The sequence below is a fragment of the Papaver somniferum genome, chromosome 5 (assembly GCF_003573695.1).
Source record: "Papaver somniferum cultivar HN1 chromosome 5, ASM357369v1, whole genome shotgun sequence".
NCBI classification, from domain to species: domain Eukaryota; kingdom Viridiplantae; phylum Streptophyta; class Magnoliopsida; order Ranunculales; family Papaveraceae; genus Papaver; species Papaver somniferum.
In genome coordinates this window covers 6,501,379-6,518,382 of record NC_039362.1, presented here as the reverse complement: position 1 = coordinate 6,518,382, position 17,004 = coordinate 6,501,379, and the positions used below count along the sequence as shown (strand labels likewise).

The following is a 17,004-nucleotide window of genomic DNA, read 5'->3' as shown; positions in this document are numbered from 1 at the left end:
TGTTTCATCAACACCACGATCTAACTAACTAAATGCAACTACTTCTCAAGTTACAAAAGATAAGTTTCGAACAAAATAATATTTATTTAATTAATTAGCATAATTAGGTGATTAACCTTAACCTAAACATAATTTGCTACTAAGGGTCAAAATTTCTTTCGCCTTCCGTCTTTCCCCACCAAAAATCTCTTTGGAGGGAGTTAAGTTGGCAATTGTTTCCTTTTGAATTTCATAGTATCCTATTTGGTAAAGGGGCATGGATTCCAAAGTAGATTTGACAGCGATAGACTAGCTGCCGGAGAAAGGTTCCCTCCTTTCCGATTTTGTACTCTACCCTTGAACCTTTTGGTCATTGAATCAAAACATTTGATTTTAGATCCATATATGAACATAAGTGTGCCTAAATAATTGTCCTTCATTCTTATTTTCTTAACTTTAAGGATTTTTATGATAACTTTTCCAAACCTATTTGGCAGATATGGTTATTAAAGAAAACACTCAATTTCTGAAAATCAGTCATTTGCCCGAGCCATTGCTAAAAGTATTGGTTATTTCAAGAAGGTTCTTAGCTTCAACTAGGGTTGCCTTCCAAAAAATGAGACAATCATCGGAAAATAATAGGTGGGAAATGGGAATATTTTTATTTGCAACCTTAATCCCATGAAGTTTCCTCTCTTCATCTTATTTGCTAAGAAGCCTAGTTAGAGCTTCCGTACAAAGTAAGAATAGGTAGGGGGACAGAGGGTCTTCCTGACGAAGACCTCTCTTAGGTTTAAACATCTTTCATGGGGATCCATTGCACAACACAGCAATTGAGGGTGTGTTAATGCATTGGTTCATCAATTGGACCACTCATCAGATAAACCTAATTTGGCCGATATCTTCAATAAATATGGCCACCTAACTCTATCAAAATCCTTGCTCATGTCTAGTTTGAGACCCATAAGACCAGACTTTTTCTTGGACTTTTTAAGGGTGTGGATAACCTCTTGGGCCGTGACAATATTGTCAGTAATTCTTCTAGAAATGAATTTTGAGAGGAGAGGTTTGAGCCCATAGCCATAATCTTTGAAATTATTTTTTAGGTGGTATTACATAGACTAATTGGCCTAAAGTCAGTAAGAGTACTAGTATTTTCTATCTTGGGAATAAGAGCGAGGAAAGTAGTGTTCAATTCTTTGAGGATGTATTTAGAGTGGATTTAGTCCAAGAAACTTAAACGTATGCGGTGCAATTGCGAATTTTTTGTATGCTGCTTGTCTATATTTGAATTATATGGAATGTTCAATTTTTTAAATGTATTTGAATTTCATATTTGAGAATCTCAGGAGTTTTTGTATTTCATGGGTTGGAGTATATCTTTATGGAATTTGTAAATTTTGTTGGGTTGAAATGGTAAATAAATAAATAAAAAATTTAAGAGGCATTATGTATTGGGTTTAATATAAATATAGAGGTCAACCTATATGAAGACACTCTACCTATATGGAGAAAAAACAAATATGATGTTGGTGGTAGTGGTTTATTGAGGAGGGTACCAAATAGCAGTAAACCTGCACTCCTATTAATAGGGGTGAGCATTTCTTCTATAATATGTGGATTTTACCGGGACCAATAAGGAGATTCTGGATGGATGTCCGTACCGTTCACTTACGGGTTAAATGCGGATGGAGTTTTTGAGATCCAACGGATTACGGATTGGTCTCGGATGCAACCTTGAAAATTTGTTGGACATCACCGTTAAATTAAAGCGTTTATATAGGTTTTAGAAGATATATACATAGTTTAGGAATTCTTAAGGTGTTTCCTTGGAGTGTTGTCCATGACACTTTTATATTTGCTTACATATATAAAATGTGTAGGTTTTATAAGAAGTCATCTATATATTTTTTATTTTTTCGTTATATAGTTTAACTAAAACAAATCCGCTGGATTATCCGTACCCAATCCGTTCATCCGTACATCCATTATATGCAAATCCGTCGATGTTAGATTGGATGTGGATGCCAAGTTTAAAATCCATAAGGGACTGGATTGGATGTGGATGCGGAAAAAATCGGCACATACCGGCCCACGCTCACCTCTACTTATTAGCAATGTTGGTTAAATTTGATAGCGTAATTTTGTCATGTTAAAAGGCTTCGCCATTTTAGAGACACCTAATTTTTCTAGTAATTTCAATCGATTTAACCATTTCAAACTAACTAGTTTGTTGATTTTCATCCTTTCTATCAATTTGTTTCAGCCGATAAAAGTAAGTTTTTTGAATTGCCGATAGATCGAAGACGATGGAATAATTTTAATTGAAGAAAAAAAAGAGAAAAAAATTTATGATTGACAAAAAAGAGAAAGTTTAGAAGAATAAGATAAATACAATGGATAGATTTTAAATTAGAATTAGGTTTGATTTTAATTTTATGTTTTGATTTTAAACGGAGGATAACGGTGTCATTTAATATTACCGCAAGACACCCCATAACTAATATTTTAATCACTAAGAATCCACGTGAAATCGGTTTATCCTTGCCAATATCCTTTATATGGATCTCCTTTCTCGATCCACCCTTCATTCTTCTAAATCGAACTAGTTCACAAATTCGCTCTCTTTCCGTCGAACACAGTTCCCTTTACCTCATCTTCTCAAACTGGATTCGGTTTGATCTCAATTCGATCTCCTTCCATTCGCATCACATATTGATTCCAGGTAGTAGCTTCGATTTTAAGGGTTTATATCATTTTCTCAAGCTGGATTTCATTTGATCTCAATTCGATCTTCTTCCATTCAAAACTTTTTACTTCACGGGAAATCTATGATCAGAACAACTACAGAACAAGGAAGTTTGGTTTTTCACAATTATTTGTTTCAGATAGTTAATAAAATACATCGCTTTTAGTGTTTTGTTTATTACTTGCTTTTAGTGTTTTGTTTGGATTTTGTGATTAAAATTATAGTGTTGTAAATTGTTACACTTTCACTGTGAACAACTAAAACACCATCTGAAAGTTTTGAATTTTATGATTATGTTTTGAATACTGAATATGGGTTCGATTTGTTTCTTAGGATCATCAACTATAATATCACAATGTAGTCCACAGGAGAACATGCTTTCTCAAATTCATTCAATCGAGATTATGAATCCTCTCACAGACAGACTTCAAGACATCCTCTCAAGACAACATCATTGCTGAGTAAAGGGGAAACGCCGTTGCCTCACACAAAAGTTTTGAAAGATCTGTAAGGTTCAATGGAGGATTTGAGGCTGGTTAAATATGACCAAGGTGAGAATAATGGTCAAGGAGATTGGGACCTTATGGTCAGTTTCCAGAACATGAACCAGCAAATATTCAACTCTGGAGGCTTTGAGAGTTGTGATTGTTTTTCTTTATCAGAAATTTGATCGTTATGGAACGAGAATTCGTTTAGTTTGAAGTTATATATGAACCTGGGTATCAAAAGGGTGGTGTTGTTTCTAGAGTAATGGTTGGCTGAAAAAAAACATTCTGGATTTTTTGTGGGGTTTCAGAATTTGGTATTTTGCTCCTGATAATTTCATGGATTTTAAAGATGGAGAAGATTCCATGCCAAAGAAACTTACACATGCGCGGATGACTGGAAAGAGAGATGTCCCCTATGCTATCCAAGACAATCCTAACATGGCGCAACTTCGCCTAGGTTTAGGCAGGAACCAAAATACATGGACGAGCAGCCCCATTCGAGATAGAAGAAGGGGAGATGATTGCTAGCAGGGTTCTCAATTCAATACAGGACATGATGAGGTTGATACAAAGTCCTCATATAAGATGAAGTTGGAAATACCAACCTATGATGGGAAGATTAACATCGAAGGGCCTTCAGATTATGTTGCTGCTATTGAAGACTTCTTCGAGTGCACGGAGATTCCTGAATCTGGACAGGTAAAATTGGTGTTTTACAAGCTAAAAGGAGGAACTGCATCTTGGTGTGGGCAAACTGTTCACTATAGGAGAATTCGGGGTGAATCGATGGTCACTTCTTGGAGCCAAATGCGACGTCTTATGAGAGCTCGATTCCTCCCTATTGACTATGCACAGAAGCTTTTCCGAAGTTATCAACAATGCTGACAATGAAAGAGTTCAGCTGACGAGTATACGGAAATTTTGCAGATTGGGTTCGAGAGTTAATCTTCCGGAGACTGATGGACGACAAGTTAGTGTTATTTAAGCAGGTTGGATCCTGAACTTAAAGAGGCGCTTTACCTCCATCAAATACAAACAGTCACTGAAGCTGTAAGTCTAGCTCAAAGGACTGAATTGCAGCCTAAGATGTTCACAGAAACTACGGGTGAGACGAAGCAAACCGAACCAGCACTTAAAGCGACACCAATGGAGTTATTGGTAACACCGGCCGCCTACCTATCAGCCACCACAATTACCAGAGGTACCTAAAATCGACGCTTCTAGGGCCAAGAAAGGTAATAATCCTTATGAACCTTGGTGGGGCAAATGGGATGCCAGGACATCACTCGAATGAATGTCGACGACAAGTAGGACTAGTCGAAGGCGAAGACGGTAAAGCGACAGACACGAAACTATATGAAGAAGAAGAAGCTATTGATTGTGTCTATGCTGATGACCCCAGGGGCGTATTGTGGTGCGAAAAGTAGTCCAATGTGAAGGAAAGAACATGAAAGAACTCCTTGTTCCCAAAGTACTTGAAGAATCTCGAAGGAAAATATTGTTCATGTTCAAAGGCATTATCCTAGAAAAGGTATGTGATTTTGTTTCGTGGGGATTACTTCGAGAACCCGGCTTACCAACAGAGCCACACCCACACCCTTGTCGTGTTGGTTGGATCAAAATCAGGCTCGCAACAAGGATTGAAAGGGTCTGTAAAATTCCAATTGTTTTTGGAAGGGTTCACGCGTCAGTATCCTTGGTAACGTAATAGACAGGGATCCATGTCATGTCATTCTGGCAGACCATGGCAAAGCAAACATATATGAGTTATTACTGGAGAGGAACAAAACTGCTACTGTTACTAACCAAGAAACACCCAAGTCAGGGTTACAAGAGTAAGATGTGGAACTCTAAAACTAGATTCCCTGCCATCTTTAGCATTTTGACATAAAACATGCTAATGTTTCTACCTCACTGTATACAAGAATACAGCACTATATTCCTCAGATGTATATTTGCTTAACTTTGTTTCTACATTCTCTTTCAGGTACTTTATAAGCAACACTGTCAGCGTCTGTTATGATGCTGCAGCTGTAGTGTATTCATGTCGCTCAAGACTCGATGTTCATGTGTTTGCTCCTGACTCCAGAGTGTACTCAATGTGCTTGTGGCTGCTCCTGCCTCCAGAGTTTTACCGCAATGCACCTTTCAATCTGTATCGTAACATGTGCAAAGTCAGTGATTTCTTTGCAGAAACTTTTCTTCTTATCTGTATGTCCAAGTTGAATGCAATTTCGTACCTGAAGGTTTCCTTGTGGGATTTTGCTATCCTCGAAGACATACTCAGTGGCTCTGAAGTTGGTCTTTAAATTCGGATTCGCAAAGTGATGCAAGTCCCTGATTGTATATTGTCTGACATTGTTTTGAAAAGCAGGCCTTGTGCATACAGATTTCCACAAAGTTCCATCTGGATGTCTGCGATTAGGGAGAACACTGTTGACAGTTCTCCTAAACACGGGTGTGAAAAAGAAGGCAAGTTCGGCGCGGTTTTGAACTGAAATATAAACGTTATAAACGTTTGGTTTGTAATGTTATTAAGCCTGGCGTTTTTAGGGGCCATCCCAAAGGATTTAGGGGCCATCAATTTATACCCAGCTAAAGACTCTAGTTAAGGGGTACCCTATATGATATTGAAGTTACATAAATGCCTTTCTGGTAAAACTGTATAAAAACCAAATCAAAAAAAATTCTACTCATTTCAACTCTTCTTCTTCCAGTTTCATATCTTCCGATTGTGGAAGAAAAAAAAACTTTCCTCGTTCCAACGAAACATCGCCGTGAATCGTAAAATCAAAACATCGTCGATTCGATTATAAAACAATGGATAAGAGAAATGAAACCCACGGACCTAGAACCAAAAATGTTGCTCGGGGTATCGATCCAAACATTGGAATTTTATCAAGAAATAAAGAAATTCTTGCTGCAAATGAAGAAGAACGCGAAGAACGCGAAGAAGAAGTACCCGTCAATGTAGTCGGTGGTGGTGATTCCGAGACTCAAACACTTCGTCAACTTCAAATGGCCCCAATTAGGTAAGAATCTATCATTTTTGGGGTTTATTTCGCTTTAATTCGTCGAATCGAGAAAAAAAATTTCTAGGGTTTTCGGTTATTTATCCAGATTCGGACGATATGCATGCTCATTTACTTCCGAATGTAGTCGTGTTCTTCATTTTTCAAGAACATCGACAGTATTCGGGAGAAAGATTTGATGATTATCTGCCGAATATTGGTGGTCATATCTTCCTGGATACAAACTGCTAATAATCGGTAGTTTAATGAATTTTTTGGCTACCGAATATATTTAAGTAGACACAAAGTATTCGGAAGAACACTCACTACCGAATGTATATATTGAAAAAATCTCAAAATTTATGATATAGGAAAAATCCCATTTTGGGGCCAGTATTTATTCGGAAGACAATATAATGTTTTATACCTCCGATTGTGTAGGATAAAATTTTAGAGTTTCTGAACTCCAGTTGATGAATATTCGGTTGTAAACGTGTTTAGTTATATTCCGATTGTTTTTCATTCGGAAAAAATATGTGTCTTCTTACTTCCGAATTTGTACATTCGGGTTATAGTGGTGCACTTTTTCTTCCGATTGTGTAGGATGAAAAATTTACAGCTTCTGAACTCCAATTGATGTATATTCGGTTGCAAATATGTTTAGTTAGCTTCCGATTGTTTTGTATTCGGGAACAATATGTGTCTTCTTACGTCCGAATGTGTACATTCGGGTTATATTTCCATACTTTGTCTTCCGATTGTATAGTTTGTAAATATTGTTCCTTTCTTTGTTGTTTAGACAAAGTCGAGAAGGGAGGAAGAAAGTGACAGCTAGTGCTAGGAGGGATAGGAGTGCCAAAGATAATTCAGGTGTTCAACAAAGCGAACAAGAACAAAGCAGTCAACAAGGAGTGCAACCAACTGTTGAACAACAAGGCAGTGAACAAGGGGTGCGACCAAGTGTTGAACAAGCCGCTCAACAAAGTGCAGGACCAAGTGTTGAACCAGTTGATCCAGTGGCAAGAGTAGAAGAAGAAGGACAACCAAGTGGTACCCAAAAAGCCAAAAAAGGAAAAGATGTTGTAAGGAAGGATGCTGGAAAAAAATGGGGGATTACTACAAATTGGAGTTGGAGTTGTGTTCTTCTAGTGGTGACAATCTCACGATTGTTCACACAGGCCCACCTACTGTTCTTAATAACTGGGATAAGAGGAATGTCTTCATTATCGACACTAGTAGACGAACCATCTGAGGTGATGAAAATTCTCCAGACTATATGAGTTGGTATAACAAGGTATCACATCCTTTGGTTATCCGTGAAATCAAATCCAACACTACTGCGGCGGGTTCAAGTTATAATTGTATCATCAAAGACAAACCAGCTGGTTATGATAGACTGGTGCGTGTTCTTATATTTTTGTTCATTTTATATTATTCCTATAAATCTTAGGTAATTACCGTTTGATGTTATGTCATTACGTATAAAAAACAGGTGAATAGGTTCAAGCGTGTTTCCAAAATGTTAACTGCATGCTTGAAGAGCGGAGATCCCATGCCAACTGAGAAGATCAAAGAGGCTATAGATCTAGTTGATAATATGGATAACGAAGATTATGCTGCCCAGTTTGGGGAGAAAGTCACGAAGAGGCATCAGCCCAAGGTGGCAGTATCAAAGACGGGTAAAGAACTCGAGCTTCATCGAGCGCTGAAGCTGCTCCAACTGAAGGTGCTCAAACTGAAGGTGCTCAAACCCGTGGTCGTGCAGGACTGGGAGGTAGTCACGGTCGTAAAGTAAAGAAGAGCAGATAAATGACAATGATTTTTGTTGTACATTCGGAAATTAATTTGGGTAACTAAGTTAGACAAGTTCAAATGACAATGATTTGTGTGGTATATTCGGCAGTTTTGGTAACTAATTTAACGTCCGATTATTTCAAAGACAAAATTTGAAAAGTATAAGTTTTTCCAAATTCTGATTTTTGGGCCATCGTACATTCGGAACTTTATAAAAAACCTATCCTCCGAATATCACAAGTTCAAAACAAACCACGCCATGGCTCCAGGTGGTTCCAAGGGCCAATATTGAAGGTTAGACATCCCATATTCGGAAGTTTTGGTAACTAATTTAACGTCCGATTATTTCAAAGACAAAATTTGAAAAGTATAAGTTTTTCCAAATTCTGATTTTTGGGCCATCGTACATTCGGAACTTTATAAAAAACCTATCCTCTGAATATCACAAGTTCAAAACTAACCACGCCATGGCTCCAGGTGGTTCCAAAGGCCAATATTGAAGGTTATACATCCCATATTCGAAAGTTTTGGTAACTAATTTAACGTCCGATTATTTCAAAGACAAAATTTGAAAAGTATAAGTTTTTCCAAATTCTGATTTTTGGGCCATCGTACATTCTGAACTTTATAAAAAAACATATCCTCCGAATATCACAAGTTCAAAACAAACCACGCCATGGCTCCAGGTGGTTCCAAGGGCCAATATTGAAGGTTAGACATCCCATATTCGGAAGTTTTGGTAACTAATTTAACGTCCGATTATTTCAAAGACAGAATTTAAAAAGTATAAGTTTTTCCAAATTCTGATTTTTGGGCCATCGTACATTCGGAACTTTATAAAAAACCTATCCTCCGAATATCACAAGTTCAAAACAAACCACGCCATGGCTCCAGGTGGTTCCAAGGGCCAATATTGAAGGTTAGACAGCCCAATTCGGAAGTTTTGGTAACTAATTTAACTTCCGATTATTTCAAAGACAAAATTTGAAAAGTATAAGTTTTTCCAAATTCTGATTTTTGGGCCATCGTACATTCGGAACTTTATAAAAAACCTATCCTCCGAATATCACAAGTTCAAAACAAACCACGCATGGCTCCAGGTGGTTCCAAGGGCCAATATTGAAGGTTAGACATCCCATATTCGGAAGTTTTGGTAACTAATTTAACGTCCGATTATTTCAAAGACAAAATTTGAAAAGTATAAGTTTTTCCAAATTCTGATTTTTGGGCCATCGTACATTCGGAACTTTATAAAAAACCTATCCTCCGAATATCACAAGTTCAAAAAAACCACGCCATGGCTCCAGGTGGTTCCAAGGGCCCATATTGAAGGTTAGACATCCCATATTCGGAAGTTTTGGTAACTAATTTAACGTCCGATTATTTCAAAGACAAAATTTGAAAAGTATAAGTTTTTCCAAATTCTGATTTTTGGGCATCGTACATTCGGAACTTTACAAAAACATTATCCTCCGAATATTACAAGTTCAAAAAAAACTGTTTCCTGGAACCAAACAACACCATAATCGGAAAGAAAGTTGACTCATAAAATAACCGAATATTACAATCGGTAGGTTGTTTAACAAAATAATCTACCGATTTCGTATAATCGGCTAGTTTTTATATAATATACTCCGATTACATCCATTACATAAAGTTCAAACGGCCTTAACCTTACAATTTCGTCAAAAGCACCTAAATCCATACTCCTAATTGACCATAAAAGTATTAAAACAGATCATAACTTCCAGTGACCATAGAAATTGTCCCTCTTGATTTTGTAGCATCCTTCATGTTCAAATCGTTTCCCGTAGAGGTCCACATACCGGCGATCCGCAAGATTTCTCTGAAATTACGAATGAGTAACAAGTTAGTACTAACTTTTGTTAATGTGAATTGGAGTTACAGAGATACTTACTCGTTTTTCATACGTCCACCAAGGAAAAGCGTTCCTAACAAACCGTTCCTCATCTTCAAGTTTGTCAATCTCCTTATCTAGCGCATTCTTTCTCATCTTAATGTCATTGGATGATCTTCGAATTCGATTACCATCTAAGGCCTCAAATACCATTAAGATACGGTTCCATATCTGCTCTTCGGATTCCGATTTGTGGAGCTTGTGAACACTATCATGAGTAGTTACCACAACCCACGCTCTATAAATAACACAATCTTCTTCTTCGGCAAAAGCAATATCCATGTTTTTTGCTATGAAAATTAAAACTGAAGAGAGGAAAGAGTTTGGTGCAATTGGGGTGATAGATATGAGTTTCTTTATATAGGTTTAGGGTCCAACGGCTCTTTTTGTTTTTCCCAAAAACTCCAATGGCTAATTTGACGAAAGTTGAATGTGGAGAAACCAATAATCGGTAGGTATTGGATTTAGCATATCTACCGATTATGGTAGCTTTCAAAATTTAAATTTGCGGCAACTTATAATCGGTAGGTTTTGTAATATATTTAACTCCCGATTAACGCTGAATCCAAAACACGAACCAAGAAATACTACACCTCGTATAATCGTACGTCTGGCAAATATTTTGGCCTCCGATTGCATTCGGAGGGTAACAATGTTATCATATCCTCCGAATATATAAGGGTAATTTCGCCATTACGAATCACGCGAGATAAGGGCTGGCTACATTTTCCCTTTGGGTGACCTTTTTTGTTTTATTATTGGCCCCTAAATTCTTTTGAGTGGCCCCTAAAAACGCCGGGTTATTAAGATGGCATAATATAAACTTTATACACTTTATAATACAAGTAAATACGCTGGCTTGATCAGTTAAGTTATATTTACATTGGTTCAGTAGGTTCGCTGGATGGTAGTTGAAAAAGCTTTGTTCCAGCTCGTGAACTCCATCGACTATGTAAGCTTCACCGTGGTCGAGTCTTGCTCGTAAATGGTCTAGTAAAGTAAAATCAGATGGGTTGTCCCCAAGAATCCTGCACAATACAAAGCCTTTAAGCTAACATCAATGAAACCCAAACCCCTTTTTAGAGATGGAGATATTATAACGAATAACGACATCACCTTATAACCAAAAGCTTGAATTAGAGTGCTATTTGAAATTAAAGAACCAGAAGAACACCAAGTATCGATATCATAAATCAAATAATCAGTTGTTGGATGATTTGGTAAAGCAACATCATTTGAAACAAATCTACATACTCCAAATAGTAGTACTGACAAATTTTCTGCACCGAAATCAGTTCAATCAAAAATTTCAACTTTATCATCATTCGGTACTTGCATATGCATTGCTGATACCCCAATAATCTGTTTTAAAACCCCATCTTTCAAACCGAATACTCTGTTAATTTTACATCATGATATGATTCAACTTGTGCAATCGATAAACATAATGAAGAAGAAAATGATGATGATGATGATGAACAAGAACAGGTGATTCTTGAATTGCGACAAGATGGTATTTTTATTGAAATTTAACTAGCACAATCGATAAACATAATGAAGAAGAAGATGATGAAGAACAAGAATAGGTGATTCTTGAATTGCATCAAGATGGCATTTTTATTCAAATTTAACTAGTGCGATAAACATAATGAAGAAGAAGAAGAAGAAGATGATGGTGATAATGATGAACAAGAACATGTGATTCTTGAATTGCATCAAGATGGCATTTTTATTGAAATTTAAGCGAAGACTTACAAATTAACGTTTTCTGGAAACGCATTCAGATTGAATTGGTGTCCTTGATTGACTGCATTGACAGCCTGCATCTCTTGTTGTTGCTCTTGTTCCACAAAATTTTGATTCTCCGCAAAATCTTGATAAACAGAAGAGTGAAAAAGCAGAAGCAAAAAAAGCTCCCGCTAACAAGTTTATACGAAGACGAAGATGAAGATGCGGTGTTAAACGGTGTCCAGATTATGTTCCTGGGTTCTAAAGTGAAAGTTACCAGAAAACCTCGTGTTATGTTAAGGGCAACCTGTCTCGTTTTTCTATTATTTTTTTTATTTTTTTTCTTCCTTTCTTTACTCCGAAGAGAAATGTACTCACAAATCGTAACCACTATATTAACAAAAAGCTTAAAAAAAAAAAAAAAAAACTATATTAACAAAGAAAATGAACAAGACAAGCAATATGAAGGGAAAAAAAAGAACATAACATTAACCTTAATTAACCCTTACGGATTGGGTAACATGGACGCGCCTAAAATGCTCATGCGTCAACGTCTGACTTGTATCCGATACTTGGACGCATAAGTTTCCGAGACAATGGTATCACATGCATAAGTTACATATATTTTAAATATCTACTAAAAATCTTTGAATTTTTTGTATATGTATTATCTTATTGGTATACATGAAATATGAGTATTCTTATACAAACTAGTAAAATCATGTGCCACGTATATGCATGAATTTTTCTCTTTTAATTACAGTGTTATTCTTTTCATAAAAAAAATTAATGTTCTTATTTATAAACATGTAAGTATTGATTTAATGTACGTTTTTATAGGGTCCCCAAAACTAGCAGCTGACTAGTCCAAAACATCTGTTTAAACAACAAGAAAGAAGTTCTAACCAAAGATTAACCCGAATCTAGACCCGCTCTGAAATAAAAACAAGAACTCCTCTCAAATGATACATATTCAATAGTGAGTTGATTTACAAATAAAATATAAACACAAAATAAACATAGCGAAAACAATCTAAATAACGTAATCAACTCCTCGAAGCTTTCGCTGCGCAACTCTGCACATCTTGATCTGTCTCTGAAACTGAAAGTGGGAATATGTGAGCACATCATCCCCAAAAAGGGGTGCCCCGTAGGAATAACATTTAACTTTTAGGTAATCATTGAAATGACTTACAAACAATTCATGTTTTCTCTAACACTAAACACAATCAAATCACAGAGGTAAACAATCATGTATATGGAACTAACTCCTTCCAAACAATATATAATATTGGTGACTCGTCCCATACCTAGATAGCTATACGGTGACTCGTCCCGCACCTAATGATTGCATAAAAACTCGAATTCATGTAGATATAAATGAAGGAGCAGTATCCTATATACCACATGGAAATTCTCATTTTCCAATCAATTCATAAAGGCGAACAAAGCATTACAATTCTTTTCCAAGCAATGGAAAGATTAAAAGAAATAACAGAACTTTCGTAAATCAACGTTAAACAATGCGGGGAAAACACAACCAAACAATGCATGAATTTGTTAAACATAAACATTGGTAAAATAAAACAACAATAATCACAAAAGAGTTAAATATAGATTCTCACCTCTTTTGATGAGAGGCCACGCCTACCTCGAGATCCACGATCCACTGTTTCATCCTTTGAATCGATCGTTGTTAATAAAAACTAACCGTTAATCACACGAGAACTCTAAGAAACTAGCCAAAATGGCTCGTACAAGAATCATACAATTCTATCTAATGATTATAGGTCTATTTAAGGTTCTACACCTTTTATTTATCTATCTTTAACAAATCTAAGGTTTACTAATTGAATTGGACTGGTTTTATAGTATACTAGCCAAGTCTTACGAATATCAACAAGTTTGTAGAAGAAGTCAAAGTCTAATTCGGACCACAAGAGGTCCAACACATCTAATGAAGAAAACTGCCCTAAGCCCAAGTCCACCAAAGTTAACTAACTGTCACTAACGGTCGAACTACCGGTCAAGGGTCAACAAACAGTCAACGCCCAAGGTCGGGTCAAAGTCCAGTGTCAAATAGTCAAAGTCTAAAGTTTAAATCGGTCAACTGAGTCAAACATGACTCAACTCTGGTTAATAAGGGCAACTCGACTCAGTCAGATAAACTGAGTCAGACAGAAATGAACTAAGTCAGACTGAATCTGTTCAGTCAGACAGGCATAAGGTTCATGCAAGAGCCCTAAGCACAAGCCAAAGATTCTACCACACCTGCAACTCTAACTCCAGTTTCTATTTCACCAACCTAATTCTATCATTTGCTCAATATATAAATAATTCATTCATTCTAGTTGAGAATTCAAAAGTAATTTACAACAACAATACAGCTTACCTGCAAAAATGCAGCTCTAAGCAACACCCTTTAATTTTCCTACTTCCTATATCTCTTCAACTCTGAGAAGTTCTAGCTCCATATACTATACACCAACATTAATATCATTTCCTCTCATTCACACTCCAACAGCATCACAGGCAACATCATAAGCACCCGACTGATTCAACCACAGTTTCATAACTACCTCTAACTCCTGTTCTGCCATTCAACCACACAGAAAACACCACCATCTCTAGCCACTCATATTCCTTGCAACTTCAACAGCATCACCACTTAACTGTCCAAACAATAACTGTACCACCAGACTCCATTTAAGAGTTCCAAACAACTTTAATTACTCTTACAACTCAAACCAGTCTTGTATCATCCTAAGCATTCATCCATTTTCTCATTTCATCTGCACCACAACCCTTATAACTTCACTACACCACAACACCAGTATGAATCACTAACAGCAATCAACACCAAGCTCAACTACAGTCGCCTTCAATTCTTTTCTCTATCTCACATACTCTTAATCCATTCATCTAAGCCTGTGATTCAATACTGATAGCACATCCAACCTTAAACTCATACACACACTGACTGAATAACTCTGCACCAGAAATTGTATCACAATTCTTTGTATTCACCACAACAACCTCATACATCTCCAGAATTCCATTTTCTCCAATCTCATCCACACATAACAACCATCATTATAATAACCCCAGTCACCTTGTTTATCACAGTAGCATCCAACAAAACCATTTCACTAACACCAATTCCATGTTCAGATCATAACAATATTCTAAACTCTCAGATCTTTCTTCTTGACATGAGCCACTAACAACTTCACCTGCAACAGCTCATACAGTTCATATCCATAACCGCCAACAAGCAACACACGTAACAGTTCCATTTATTCACATCCAAACTTCAATAAACACCCATCTCAGACCTTAGCTCAATCATCAATTACACATACTCAATTAATAACACTACCTGTTCAATTCCACTATCCATAATTAGACTTCACATTCACCATTTCCAACCCTCAACTGTCTCATCATTAATTCCAGATTTAACTTCCTAATTACAATTTCATTCATCAACACCATCAATTCAATTCCAAATACATAATCACATCAATCTCAGTTCAATAAAAAATTATACAAACTACGAAATCAGAACAATTACCTCAAATCTATGTTATTCTGGCAATTGCATTCAATTTCTTCTTCACTTAACTCAGAACATCAACAACAAACCCAAGTTCTCGTTCACAGCTTCAAACTTCAATCTCAGATTCAATCAAAACCCTAACCATAAATCTTCAAGTGTTCTTCAACCTAAACCCTAATTCACGTCAAACCCACCTCCAAATCAGTTCTCTAAACTCTCAATTTCATCCTCCCCGACTCTTCTAACAAACCCTAATTCTTCTCAGATCTTTATCGGAACCACTTCAAAACATCAATTAAAAATCTACCCAAGATTCTTCATCTAACAACAACTCCATAATCGTTTTCCAAATCTCCAGAACATCATTCAACTCTATAAACCCTAATTCATATCTCTGTTTTACCTTTCCTGTAGGGTTTAATTTCACCAGATCGACCAGCACCACCAGCATCACTTAACCTTCGATCTCTACCAGCTTATATCAAATCAGAATCAAGAACTAATTCTCGAAATTATTAACAGAAAAATAACAGGAGAGGGACGGAAGAAGAAGAAGAAGAAGAAAGAGAAGAAAAGAGAATGAAAGAGAATTAGAAATTCTCAAACTTATCGATTTGCTTTTGAGTTATCCACGGTGGCGGCCCTGAGAAGGTAAATCGGATGCCTTGATAACACTTTAATGCGAAAGACCATTTTACCCTTTACCTAATATAACAGATATCTTCTTCATCCGGTGCCCGAATGACACGTGCGAGTAGTCCATTCCATGTAACATTTCGAGATCTATCCAACGGTATTAAGTTTTGTATCTAAATCGTTGTTAGATTAATTTCTAATAATTAACGTTCGAGTTACACTAATCGAGTAATTAGCAGCTAAGACGTCTCTTAACTAGTCTAATAGCGTTGACGAGCTTGAGGGTCTTTACAATTTTTATCCTTAAATATATGTGAAGTGATAATTGATATTAAAGATTATACTTGTGATATGAAGGTTACACCAAGTTATTTTGTCCTTTTGTGACCAACCAAAATACCTCTTTTCTTTATTATTTTATTTATTTTTAATATAATAATAGTATACATATATATATATTATAATACAAACCCCTTACGAACTGGGTAACATGAACGTGCCTAAAATGCTCATGCGTCCACGTCAGACTTACATTCGATACGTGGACGCGTATGTTTCCCGGGACAGTGATATCACATGCATATGTTACACACTATTTTAATATAAATATCTACTAAAAGCACATAGAGAAACACATTGTTTCTTATAGAGAATATCTAACTTTTATTACAGACATGACACACGATAAGTGTGTATTTATAGGCTTACTAATGTACACCACCTGACTGACATATATATGTGAGACAGTTAGCACACGTGAGAGGGAAAATTCATTTTTTAAAAGATCTATCCTGCACTGCAACAACTCTTATCCTGCACCACTGGATGTGTGTCATTACCCCCAACTCAAGCTCAGGGGAAGAGAACTGACATTGAGCTTGTATCTGAGCAGAGTGAACCCTGGAGCATGAAGACCCTTTGTATAGATATCAGCAATCTGATCAATTGTACTGACATAAAACACATCTAACGCCTTAGATTGCACCAACTCCTTAATAAAGTGACAGTCCAGATGAACATGTTTTATTCTTGAGTGTAACACAGGATTGGATGCCAACGAGAGAGAGATGCTATTATCACAGGCAAGCTTGGGAACACCATGTAACTGCAGATGAAGGTCATTGAGGACAAAGAAGATCTAA

General features: G+C 36.6%; 2 long non-coding RNA genes across 2 annotated transcripts; one reads left to right on the top strand and one right to left on the bottom strand.

Moving 5' to 3' along the window:
* Positions 1-2,554: 2,554 nt before the first annotated feature.
* LOC113280942 lies at positions 2,555-5,669 on the top strand. The gene is made up of 3 exons (XR_003325851.1): positions 2,555-2,704; positions 3,062-5,051; positions 5,204-5,669. It is a non-coding gene; the product is annotated as an uncharacterized LOC113280942 (long non-coding RNA).
* Positions 5,670-12,402: 6,733 nt separating this feature from the next.
* On the bottom strand, positions 12,403-15,827 carry LOC113280941. Its single transcript, XR_003325850.1, has 3 exons — positions 14,060-15,827; positions 13,293-13,346; positions 12,403-12,769 (listed from the first exon to the last, which is right to left on the bottom strand). It is a non-coding gene; the product is annotated as an uncharacterized LOC113280941 (long non-coding RNA).
* Positions 15,828-17,004: the final 1,177 nt, after the last annotated feature.